The sequence below is a fragment of the Girardinichthys multiradiatus genome, chromosome 10 (genome assembly GCF_021462225.1).
Source record: "Girardinichthys multiradiatus isolate DD_20200921_A chromosome 10, DD_fGirMul_XY1, whole genome shotgun sequence".
NCBI classification, from domain to species: Eukaryota; Metazoa; Chordata; class Actinopteri; order Cyprinodontiformes; family Goodeidae; genus Girardinichthys; species Girardinichthys multiradiatus.
Window position 1 is genome coordinate 586435 of NC_061803.1, and position 13415 is coordinate 599849.

The window sequence follows — 13415 nt, forward strand, 5'->3', positions numbered from 1 at the left end:
AAACACTTTTCTTTTATTGGTCGGATGAAATATGTTAATTTTGTGAGATAGGAATTTTGGGTTTTCATGAGCTGTATGCCAAAATCATCCGTATTAAGACAATAAAAGACCTGAAATATTTCAGTTAGTGTGCAATGAATCTAAAATATATGAATGTTAAATTTTCATCATGACATTATGGAAAATAATGAACTTTATCACAATATGCTAATATTTTGAGAAGGACCTGTATTCTCCTTTGCTCTGTTTACATGTTTTCCTAGTTGTGCTCCCTGAGGATCACCCCTGGGGTTTTAAGTTTCTGGAATTCATTTTTGCCCTTTTTTGAATTAAGTTCAAATAATAATTAGCTTATGCTGTCCATCATGTTGTAGAAACACAAACATCTGACTGTCACGCATTCATGTTCATGTGTTAGAATGGCCTAGTCAAAGTCCAGACCTCAATATGAGAATCTGTAGCAAGACTTAAAAACGGATGTTCTCCATCCAAGCGGACTGAGCTGGAGCCAGTCTGTAAATGTTCAAAGCTGGTAGTGACCTGCTGCTGAAGGTGGTTTTATAAGGTCATAAATAATAAAGTAATAACTCTGGGGAGTTGAAAACAAATGAACACCTAAATGTTTTCATTTTACTTATGTGGAAAAATCAAAAACCAAATGTCATTTTGGTTCCACGTCAAACGTCTGCTCTACTTGTGTTGGTTCATCTCAGAGATGAGCAACCTTCACAAAACACACAATTATTTATTCATCCTCAAAACCTGCATGAAAAGACAGCTTATGAAATTATACATCCATATTCAACTCCTATATGGTAGGTCACTGCGCATTTAATTTTTGCTATGTATGGTAAGACACTGTACCTTTAATTGATACTGAAAGTCCAAACACACATGGCAGTGATATTCTGATGTGGAAACGGGTTAAATAGTGAAACGTTTTTGTTTCAGTCTCATTTAGTGCTGAAGCAGTTCTGTAGACCTACAGTTTCTACTTAGAGTGTCTGACTGAAATATGAAGAGAGCAGATAAACACATCCAGTGTTTCTCCAGTAACTAGGTGCAGTTCTTGGTTCATATGGACCTTCTGTGGCTGCTTCTTCTCTGATCCATCCTTTAATTGTCAGCCCACATGGCTTTGTCTCACCGGCGTCCTCCAACAACCCTGGCCAATTAATGATTTTCCTCCTAGGAAGTTCTGATCACACCAAGCATGAAGCTTCTCAGCTACTTTGACAAGCATCCCACCTCCCTCCCTGCTCTTCATCCCTGCATTCTCAGCACTCTCCCTCTCCTCTGAGCCCAACTGCGTGATTTAATTTGTTTGGTAATATCAGGATTGGCATGTTCAGCCCAGCTTCACTCTAAAGTGAAATTGGACAAGGGCATTGGAGCCTCACCATGTTAAACCTGCCTTACCTTGACAGCTGCTTGAGTGGGCAGTGAATTTCAGGAGAGTAGAAGAGGAGGAGGGAGGAGGGAGGAGATGCTCGGAGGGCTGAAAGATGTACCAGGAGGAAGACAGGCTCCAATTCTCTTCACTCTTTTCTACTGGAGACTTCTGTGTCAGGAAGTGAGCCAACCGTGAAGAAGGAAGCTGTTAAAAATGGAGACAAAACACCAGGTGCTACAGGAGACCCACAACCTGCTGGAGCTCATCCAGTCAGTCCAATCTGCTCCTAACCACTCTGGCAGGTCATGTGATGGTCTCAGTGTAGTTTGGTCAAAGTTTAGTCGAATCCAGCTTTTAAATTCTTCAGTCGTTTAGATCAGGAAACTGATATGAAATAATATGAAGCTTTAAGCTGACTGTATGAATTTTTCTTCAGGTAACGCAGACCAACAGTTGATGGGAAAGGCCAGGCAGACAGAGGTCTTACCTTTAGGTCTTCATCACATTCTTCCTCAGAATTAAGAAACATCTTCCCTTTCCTCCTGGTCTCACCCCTGCAGGCTGTTATGTGTTTTTTAGAAGTTAGAGATTAGAAAACTTAACAGGCTTTAGATTAGAGATGAAAAACAAAGTATCTTTAGGTGTTGTGGATCATGGAGCAAACTAGTTTGACCTCCATCAGGGCTGCCCCATGTCCCCCATCCTGTTTGTGTTCATGGACCGGATCTCAAGGAGTAGGCATGGAGAGGAGAATGTCTGGTTTCTGAACATCTAGGTCTCATCTTTGCTTTTTGTGAATGATTTGGTTCTGTTGACTTCTTCAGGTCATAACCTCCAGCAGGCACTGGAGCCGTTCTCATTCAATCAGAACCAAGAGGGTAGGATGGGAGTTCATCAAAGTCTGAGGACATTGTTCCCAACAGGAAAAAGGTAGAGGTCTCCTCTGGGTTGAGGGTCAGTCTCTGCCCTAAGAAGAGGAGTTAAAGCACCCTGGTATCTTCTTCATGAAGCTGGAGAAGGATAGACATCTGCAGTTATGCAGCTAATGTTCTGGTTTGTCGTGGTGCAGAAGGAGCTGAACCACAAAGGGATATTCCCAGTTTAACAGTCCATCTATGTAAGATATGGACTATAACCCAAAGTACGAGAGCCTGGATAGAAGCAGCTGAAATGAGCTCCTCTGTGGGGCAACTCGACCTCGGTGTCAGAGTAGCTCAGCGTAGAGTCGCTGCTCTTCCGCACTGAAGGAGATCTGCTGAGGTGGGTCTGATCTGATCAGGAGGCCTTCTGGACACCTACCTTTAGAGGTTTTCCAGGTCCATCCCACTGGACGGAGACTGGGAGTAAACTGGGGCAGAGCCAGAACTGTCCATGGGATCTCCCTTGATAAGCTGGAGAATGCTGCCAGGGTTAGGGATGTCTGGGTTTTCTTTTGGGACTCCTTACCCCCACGACCCAATCTTGGATGGATGGATGGATGCTTCATCAGAAGAGAAGTGCAAACTTTTTTTTCCTTCATCCTTCACTAAGTTTTCTACAAGGCGGCCATATTGGATTTTGAAGTCAGGGCTGCTCGAAAATCTCTAAATGTCCTGCTTGGAAACTGTTTTATTGTTACATCTTTCATGATGGTGCTGTGAATATTTATGACGGTGATTCTGTTAGTAAAGGGGTTCAGCTAGATGATCAGGATGAAAATCTGACAGAAGAAGCAGATTTTTCTCTGAGCTAGCTTTATGTAAATGACTGACAGTACAGGTTAATGTCTGTTCTCTGGGTGATCCTAGATTTGGTTCTTCTATTAGCAGAACATCTGGTTCTGTGCAGATCCATGTCTGGGCATGTAACTCAGAGACTAGAAGCTCCTGGACTGAGAACATGCTGAGACAGCAGGGAGATGGTAATAAGATGAAGTAACTCTCATTCAAGGCAGATCACAGCCATCATTTGTGACCATGTCCTCCTGTCAAGTCCTCCGCTGATCCTGATGAGTAAAGGCAGCTCAGCTGACAGTGACAAAGTGTAGGAACAATGTGAGGCCCTGATTGTTTAGCTGACTGCACTGCTCCAGTACATTGGATCAGTCAGACGCAGGATTTATTGGGATTCAGTGAAATCATGCTGCAGTCCATCATTTGGAAGTTTTTGAAAGTTTAGATTTGGTTCCTCTGTCTCCTCACACACCTCCACTGTTTGCATCGGCCCCAGTGGCCCAGATTGGGAGATGAGGAGACGAGCCTGGAGTTGAAGGGAGCAGAAAGGAGTGAGGAGTTGAGACCAGATTCATTTCCACCTCCAGTGGAGGGAGACCACCTATTTAGCCTGTCTGTGAGAGGCCAGGCCACAGGCACGATAACAGAGCTCAGATCTAACTGATGGTTCTGGGAAGAGGAACCATGACTGCATTCCACAAAAGTTAGGATTTCAATTTCCATTTCATTAGGCCTGGGTGCACATATTTCCATCTACTGGTTGAAGCTGGTTCGAAATGCTGCAGCCAAGTTGCTAAAAATACTCATATATGACTCCAGACCTGATGCAACTGGCCTCCAGTTTATTTCAGAGACAAATTTAAGATCTTCTCACTGACTTGTAGAGCTCCTCAGGTGCAGGTACCGGGATGTCTCAGTGGACTTGTGCACCTACATGTCCCCAGTAGATCTGCTGATGATGCCCCATAGTATTGTCTTCTGTTGGACTTCAGTGGACTCTGTGGTCTTGATTAAAATCCAGTAGAACTTGTATTGGTTGAATATGAAGCACTTTACTTTCTATAAACACACACTGATTCATAATAAATGACCTTAACAAATAAGGTTGTGATTTTATGACTTTAATCCATTTAAAGTGCCTGACAAAAGTATTCACACCTCTTGAACTTTTGTCAGGTTGCAGCCAGAGAAGCTGAAAGAAGCAGAGAATCATGAAACGGAGATGAAATGATGGGATGTTCAGGGTGAAGCCTGTTTATCACCTGCATCATTCTGCACACAGGTCCGTCTGTGGTCTGATTCTCCTTCATGAGCTGTGGATCTCTGCAGCTCATCCAGAGTTACCATGGACCTCTTTGCTGCTTCTCTGATTAATGCTCTCCTGGCTGTTCCACATCTTGGTAGGTCTGCAGTTAAATTTCACGCAGATCAGTTCTGTTTGGCAGCTCTGGACGAAATTGAGTTTAAGGGTATCAGAATCGAGACACATGCCTCGTTTTCTTAATCACATTATAACTCTTCACACTTTTTCGACACTGTAAAAGGTTTTGGTTGCAGGGCCGAAACACTGCAAAAGTTTTCTGTGTCACTCAGTTAATGAACATGTGGAGGAGGAGCTCCACCTCATTACCCACACCTGGATAGGCCTGTGAGGGTTCCTAATTTAAGTCACTCGTTAGCAGCATCCTAATGCGTTCTGACAACAATAAGAGAACGGGAGGATGAAGACGAGAACAGCAGAACTGTCATGACAGAGACAGCTGAGGATCTGCAGGGGGGGAGGCATCAACGCCTTACAAGAACTATTCTTATTTTTTGCTTTGATTTCCATAAAATCAGCATCATCTTAAATCATCTGAGCTCTCTGCTATTGCTGTGGTACACATAAACCATTAGACCCCTCTGCTAATGTACATAAACTAATGAACACAATGTTTTCCACAACTATATGCAGAAACACAACAGGAAATCAAATAAAGGCCTGTTCACCGAATAAATCCTTCAGCAGCTGTTGGCGTTGCCTGCGGTTGACTGTATGTTTTTGCTGCAGACGCAGCTGTGCTGTAGATACAAACACCAGCACGCCGGATAATGGATCGGAGGAAATTATCCAGGGAGTTAGGGGAGAATCTGACTTCTGAGAGCCAATCAGGGTGAGTTTACACTTCCAAATGGGTTGGAAAGAAGTTGGGAAAGATTTTCTGAGAAAGTAAATTCCTCTGACTGCTGGAGACGTGGAAGGATATCTCCTCTATTACCTTCAAATTGCTAAAATTACTGTTCATATCCAGCACAAACCCATTTCTCTGTCCCCAGTGAAACATTTTACAGGATTTCCATACTAGGCTGGTTAGAGCCAGTATTTAGTAATTGGAAGTCAATGATGTCTGCTGGCAAAAGACAATTATAGGACTCCTTGATGGGAAGCTGAGGAGCAGGAAGCTGAGATTTAACTGTGCTTCCTCTGCATGAGTTGATGTTTTTTATTATTTAGGAGCTGAGGAAAATAATTATAACAAGATGAAATTATCATCACAAAAGATCCAGGTGTGTTCAGGATGTAGATGTTCAGACGTGTTCCCTCAGCTGATTTCTTGTCCTGTTTCTAACAAAACTCCTCTGATGGCTCCCAGAGAAGAAGCACAGCCTCCAGAACCTGAGACACCAAACTGAACCAAGGAGAAGGTTGGAGGAGCAAAGTCATAACAGGTTTATGTAGAAAAACATGAGAAATGATTCTGAAGCTGCTCATTAGTACTGACCCGGTGTGTAATTCTGTTTGAGTTGGCTGTGGAACAGAAACATAAACCAGCTGGTGATGAGGCTCCTCAGGATGGAGTTAGCAGATGAAGAGAATATCTAACTTAGTTTGACTCCAAGAGATGAGAGCCAGGAGAAAAACTCTGTAATTCAATCATTAGAAGCAGCTGTGACAGTTATTATCTCCAGCTACAAGAACTTAGTCTGTTCTACATTCATCTCTGCTTTGATACACCATTAAACAGATAGTCTGGACATTTTGAAGGGAGGTTCTGTAGAGGAATCATCAGTATCAGTCAGAGGTGACTAGTTACATTGACATATTATCAATTCACTCAATGTTCTAACATAATAAATAAATAAAATAAATAGCTGAAAACGAAGGTTCTCCATTTCTTGTTTATGTACAAGCTAATCTGAGCTCTTTAGCACATCCTCAGTACTGAATTCAGAGAAAGGTTTGGTCCAACAGACAAGCTGGACCCGACTGAACCACAACAGGTCAACCTGATGAACATCGTTCGCTATGTTAACTTGTTTATTTTTGAGTAAAGTTCGTCTCAGATGTCTAAGCCTTCAGTAGTTTTAGCTCCACCAGATGGCAGCAAGGAGCCACTCCCACAGCTGGAAGACACTCGAACAGCAGGGAGACACTTCCACAGCTGGAAGACACTCCAACAGCAGATAGACACTCCCTCAGCTGGAAGACACTCCCACAGCTGGAAGACACTCCCACAGCAGGAAGACACTCCAACAGCAGGGAGACACTCCCACAGCTGGAAGACACTTCCACAGCTGGAAGACACTCCAACAGCAGATAGACACTCCCTCAGCTGGAAGACACTCCCACAGCAGGAAGACACTCCAACAGCAGGGAGACACTCCCACAGCAGGGAGACACTCCCACAGCTGGAAGACACTCCCTCAGCTGGAAGACACTCCCACAGCAGGGAGACACACCCAGAACAGGGAGACACTCCCACAGTTGGAAGACACTCCCAGAACAGGGAGACATTCCCACAGCTGGAAGACACTCCCAGAACAGGGAGACACTCCCACACCTGGAAGACATTCCCACAGCAGGAAGACACTCCCACAGCAGGAAGACACTTCCACAGCAGGGAGCCACTCCCACAGCTGGAAGACACTCCCTCAGCTGGAAGACACTCCAACAGCAGATAGACACTCCCTCAGCTGGAAGACACTCCCACAGCAGGAAGACACTCCCTCAGCTGGAAGACACTCCCACAGCAGGGAGACACTCCCACAGCAGGAAGACACTTCCACAGCAGGGAGCCACTCCCACAGCTGGAAGACACTCCCTCAGCTGGAAGACACTCCAACAGCAGATAGACTCTCCCAGAACAGGGAGACACTCCCACACCTGGAAGACATTCCCACTGCAGGGAGACACTCCCACAGCTGGAAGACACTCCAACAGCAGATAGACACTCCTTCAGCTGGAAGACACTCCAACAGCAGATAGACACTCCCTCAGCTGTAAGACACTCCCACAGCTGGAAGACACTCCCTCAGCTGGAAGACACTCCCACAGCAGGGAGACACACCCAGAACAGGGAGACACTCCCACAGTTGGAAGACACTCCCAGAACAGGGAGACATTCCCACAGCTGGAAGACACTCCCAGAACAGGGAGACACTCCCACACCTGGAAGACATTCCCACAGCAGGAAGACACTCCCACAGCAGGAAGACACTTCCACAGCAGGGAGCCACTCCCACAGCTGGAAGACACTCCCTCAGCTGGAAGACACTCCAACAGCAGATAGACACTCCCTCAGCTGGAAGACACTCCCACAGCAGGAAGACACTCCCTCAGCTGGAAGACACTCCCACAGCAGGGAGACACTCCCACAGCAGGAAGACACTTCCACAGCAGGGAGCCACTCCCACAGCTGGAAGACACTCCCTCAGCTGGAAGACACTCCAACAGCAGATAGACTCTCCCAGAACAGGGAGACACTCCCACACCTGGAAGACATTCCCACTGCAGGGAGACACTCCCACAGCTGGAAGACACTCCAACAGCAGATAGACACTCCTTCAGCTGGAAGACACTCCAACAGCAGATAGACACTCCCTCAGCTGTAAGACACTCCCACAGCAGGAAGACACTCCAACAGCAGGGAGACACTCCCACAGCTGGAAGACACTCCCACAGCAGGAAGACACTCCAACAGCAGGGAGACACTTCCACAGCTGGAAGACACTCCGACAGCAGATAGACACTCCCTCAGCTGGAAGACACTCCCACAGCAGGAAGACACTCCAACAGCAGGGAGACACTCCCACAGCTGGAAGACACTCCCACAGCAGGAAGACACTCCAACAGCAGGGAGACACTTCCACAGCTGGAAGACACTCCAACAGCAGATAGACACTCCCTCAGCTGGAAGACACTCCCACAGCAGGAAGACACTCCAACAGCAGGGAGACACTCCCACAGCAGGGAGACAATCCCACAGCTGGAAGACACTCCCACAGCAGGGAGACACTCCCAGAACAGGGAGACACTCCCACAGTTGGAAGACACTCCCAGAACAGGGAGACAATCCCACAGTTGGAAGACACTCCCAGAACAGGGAGACACTCCCACACCTGGAAGACATTCCCACAGCAGGAAGACACTCCCACAGCAGGAAGACACTTCCACAGCAGGGAACCACTCCCACAGCTGGAAGACACTCCCTCAGCTGGAAGACACTCCAACAGCAGATAGACACTCCCTCAGCTGGAAGACACTCCCACAGCAGGAAGACACTCCCTCAGCTGGAAGACACTCCCACAGCAGGGAGACACTCCCACAGCAGGAAGACACTTCCACAGCAGGGAGCCACTCCCACAGCTGGAAGACACTCCCTCAGCTGGAAGACACTCCAACAGCAGATAGACACTCCCAGAACAGGGAGACACTCCCACACCTGGAAGACATTCCCACTGCAGGGAGACACTCCCACAGCTGGAAGACACTCCAACAGCAGATAGACACTCCCTCAGCTGGAAGACACTCCCACAGCAGGAAGACACTCCAACAGCAGGGAGACACTCCCACAGCTGGAAGACACTCCCACAGCAGGAAGACACTCCAACAGCAGATAGACACTCCCTCAGCTGGAAGACACTCCCACAGCAGGAAGACACTCCAACAGCAGGGAGACACTCCCACAGCAGGGAGACACTCCCACAGCTGGAAGACACTCCCTCAGCTGGAAGACACTCCCTCAGCTGGAAGACACTCCAACAGCAGGGAGACACTCCGACAGCTGGAAGACACTCCCACAGCAGGAAGACACTCCAACAGCAGATAGACACTCCTTCAGCTGGAAGACACTCCCACAGCAGGAAGACACTCCAACAGCAGGGAGACACTCCCACAGCTGGAAGACACTCCCACAGCAGGAAGACACTCCAACAGCAGGGAGACACTTCCACAGCTGGAAGACACTCCAACAGCAGATAGACACTCCCTCAGCTGGAAGACACTCCCACAGCAGGAAGACACTCCAACAGCAGGGAGACACTCCCACAGCAGGGAGACACTCCCACAGCTGGAAGACACTCCCTCAGCTGGAAGACACTCCCTCAGCTGGAAGACACTCCCACAGCAGGGAGACACTCCCAGAACAGGGAGACACTCCCACAGTTGGAAGACACTCCCAGAACAGGGAGACACTCCCACAGCTGGAAGACACTCCCAGAACAGGGAGACACTCCCACACCTGGAAGACATTCCCACAGCAGGAAGACACTCCCACAGCAGGAAGACACTTCCACAGCAGGGAGCCACTCCCACAGCTGGAAGACACTCCAACAGCAGATAGACACTCCCTCAGCTGGAAGACACTCCCACAGCAGGAAGACACTCCCTCAGCTGGAAGACACTCCCACAGCAGGGAGACACTCCCACAGCTGGAAGACACTCCAACAGCAGATAGACACTCCCTCAGCTGGAAGACACTCCCACAGCAGGAAGACACTCCCACAGCTGGAAGACACTCCCTCAGCTGGAAGACACTCCAACAGCAGATAGACACTCCCAGAACAGGGAGACACTCCCACACCTGGAAGACATTCCCACTGCAGGGAGACACTCCCACAGCAGGGATCCACTGCCACAGCAGGAAGACACTCCCACAACAGGGAGACACTCCTACAGCAAGGAGACACTCCCACAGCTAGAAGACGCTCCCACAGCATGGAGCCACTCCCACAACAGGTAGACACTCCCACAGCTGGAAGACACTCCCACAGCATGGAGCCACTCCCACAACAGGTAGACACTCCCACAGCTGGAAGACACTCCCACAACAAGTAGACACTCCCACCACTGGAAGACACTCCCACAGCTGGAAGACACTCCCACAGCATGGAGCCACTCCCACAACAGGTAGACACTCCCACAGCTGGAAGACACTCCCACAGCAGGGAGACACTCCCACAACAAGTAGACACTCCCACCACTGGAAGACACTCCCATAGAAATGACAAAGTTTTTAAAGAAAGATGTCAGACATGTGCAGACGGCATCTTCTCCTCACAGCAGTAGATTTTTGTGCCGACTGACTTGTGCACACACTGATGTAGACTTTCTCTGACTGGGAATCATGTAGTGTCCCCAGCTTAACCACTAAGGTGAACACTAAGACTGACACTAATATAAGGTTCTAAACCAAAACACACAGACAACAGAACACAACAGAACTTAGAAAACCAACACAAACCAAGGATCTAATATGGAAAGATATTAATGGCAATAATAATGGCAGTAATCTTACACGATCCACTGCTTAAAAGAACCACTCAGACTGTGTGGCATTGATGGGAGCAGCTGGTTGACCTCTGCCTCTGTAGAAGACACCTTCCACCTATGACTAATTTGTTGTGGGCTCTTGCAGTCCTGCAAACAGAGCGGTGCAAAGGTTTCAGGGTACAGTGTGTCTTCACAGGAGGGTTGCCATTAAGACATATTGGAAAATTGTGCCTTTAGCCTCCCTGTGTGGCCTGGCAGATGCCTCTAGAGATGAACACAGTGTGCAACCATGCAAACTTGCATTTACTGTCGGATTTTATAACCAGCAAAAAGCAAGGATCAGTTGATTTTGAGTTTTACAGGAATTGAGTTCATTAAACGTTTTAATGTTGTATTTATTTGGTTCTGCTATTTAATTGGGGTCGCTGTTCGGAGTTAGCTGTGGTAAAAATGGCCCTGTCTCAACAATGAGGCCTGAAACACCGGCTGTAAGATGAAATCACAATGAAACCCTGAATGTGCAGGTATGTAAGGTGGGTCAATGTCATCAGATCAACCAGAACCTCCTTATCTCCGAGCCCGTTGCTGCTCCCATCAACATGAGAGGTGGTTGTCAAATGAATCATATCATAAGAGGCCCTGTCACGACAAATAACCCCGGTTCCTCTGTGGGAGGGTTGAGAGATGAGTCCTCTGTGATCTGTCCTATTATTAATTAAAAACACTGATGCTGTTGTCACTTCTCATAAATCTAATTTAACAGCACAGCGATGGAGCGTTTGCATGCAGCGTGCATTCTTAGATTTGCATGTTGAGAGTCATAAATTGCTCAGGAAACAACATGACCTTAACTGTTCAAAGCCCTCACCATGTGCACCACCGACAACGTGTCAGCGCGCTGGTTTTATTCAGAAACTGCAGTAAATAAGCTGATAGGGAAGGCAGCAGTGGAGGTTACTGTTCTTGTTACCAAGCAACTCTGAAACCAGATGGATTAAAACAGGTTTTATTCCCACTTAAATCTGTAAGGTAAAAACTAGACGATAAAACAAGCTGTAAAAAGATAGAAAGGTTAATTCGTTAATTAAAAATCTAAGACAATGTTCAAATGAAAAGTCAAATATTCCAGTAAACACGAGAATAAGATAAAACCTACTGACTGTTAACGTCCCCAGATTAAAAGAAAAATGCTTTAAACAGGTTTATTATAATCAGAAGCTGCTACTTGGTCATGTCCATGAAACAACTATCTGAGGACATGTTCTACAGAGACTTTATGTTCAGATGTTCTGATGTATTTCTATATTTCTGGAGAGGAACTGGACCTGTTTGTCTGGAAAGTCCAAACTGATTCACACTGCTGGTGTGAATCATGTCTGTGTGCTGGTTTCATTCACCTGTTGCTGTGGAAACTGTGGAAACACCTTGACCCAATGATTTGGGTGGGTCAGCCCATTATTGATGGTAATAAAGTAAACTTTGACCTGTGACCTCAGTGCCCATTTGTGGTAGGGGTGAGTTTTTAAGTATTCGCTTACAATGTGCTAAAAATACGAAATTTTAGATGTTAGTTTATTTAATTATTTTGTTTATTTATGATTGTGTTGAATTTGGTGGGACGACACCTTTAAATCAGCACCTGAACATTTCTGACAGCTAACAGCTGTTGGGACCACAGCCATGATTGCAACATGAAGTCCGGTACGAACTTTTCTGGAACTTTCAAAATAATTTGCATTAACCTACTTCTTGCACAGCCAGGAAAAGGGTAATGGTGGACTCCCCATGACGTCACTGTTTTGAATAAAACCCTGCTTTCGCAAAGCTTCTGTCTCTTCTACACCGGTGATGACCGGGACAGAGAGACACAGCGCGATAATGTCTCTTTGCTGGCAAACAGACATAACTCTTCAAACTGGATCCAAGATTGTCATAAGATCACGCGATCATATGCACTAAGTTAAGCAGGAATGAATTACTGTTTGTGTATCCGGTATTCATTCATCAACAGGGTAATTAAGGTACAAGCGTAGCTTGACTTTTCTCTCTGAGGCCTGCAGAAGCAAACTGTGTTCCAGAGAGTTCCCAGCAGAGACCCTGTCTCTACGACGCCGAGTGGAGCAGTTTTCCCGGTTTGAAGTAAGGACAACGGGACCGCATCACCATGGTTACGGCAGTAACGTGCAGTTTGGTCAACGAGCAGATCGAGCCACTCCACCCAACAGCTACGGAGGTTAGCTGAAGCTAACCTTTGTTCACAGAGCTTTCTTCAAACTTCGTTGTCGCCCGGACAACTTCTCCTCACCACGGTTCAAACGAGGTTAGGTTTGGGCAGAGAGATAGAAGTGGTTTAGAATCAAATAATCTAAAAGTTTTTTATTTTATGAAGTTTGGTTGTCTTTGTGTTGATCGCAGCCATCTTGGTGCTGGCAGAATATCTGCTCAGCACATGTGCTCAGTTTGAACACCGTTGAGAATTAGTCATCCAGAAGGTTGGTTTTATTCAGCAGATCATTATTTAAAACATTATTTTATTAAAATAATATTTTATCTGATCTTACATTGTGAATGGTTGTCTAAATGTTGCTGATTATTTCCTAAGTTAGTTCCAAGACTAACTTAACTTCATTTCCAGATTCTTCAAGATAATCCTTGGTTCTCAAACATAAACATTGCATGGTAATGTTGCATCACTCTTTTTGGTCATAATTATCAATCATCTTTAATCAACTTGTTTATATTGTACATAGTCCATTAGTCTTCATTATTCTTTAATTCT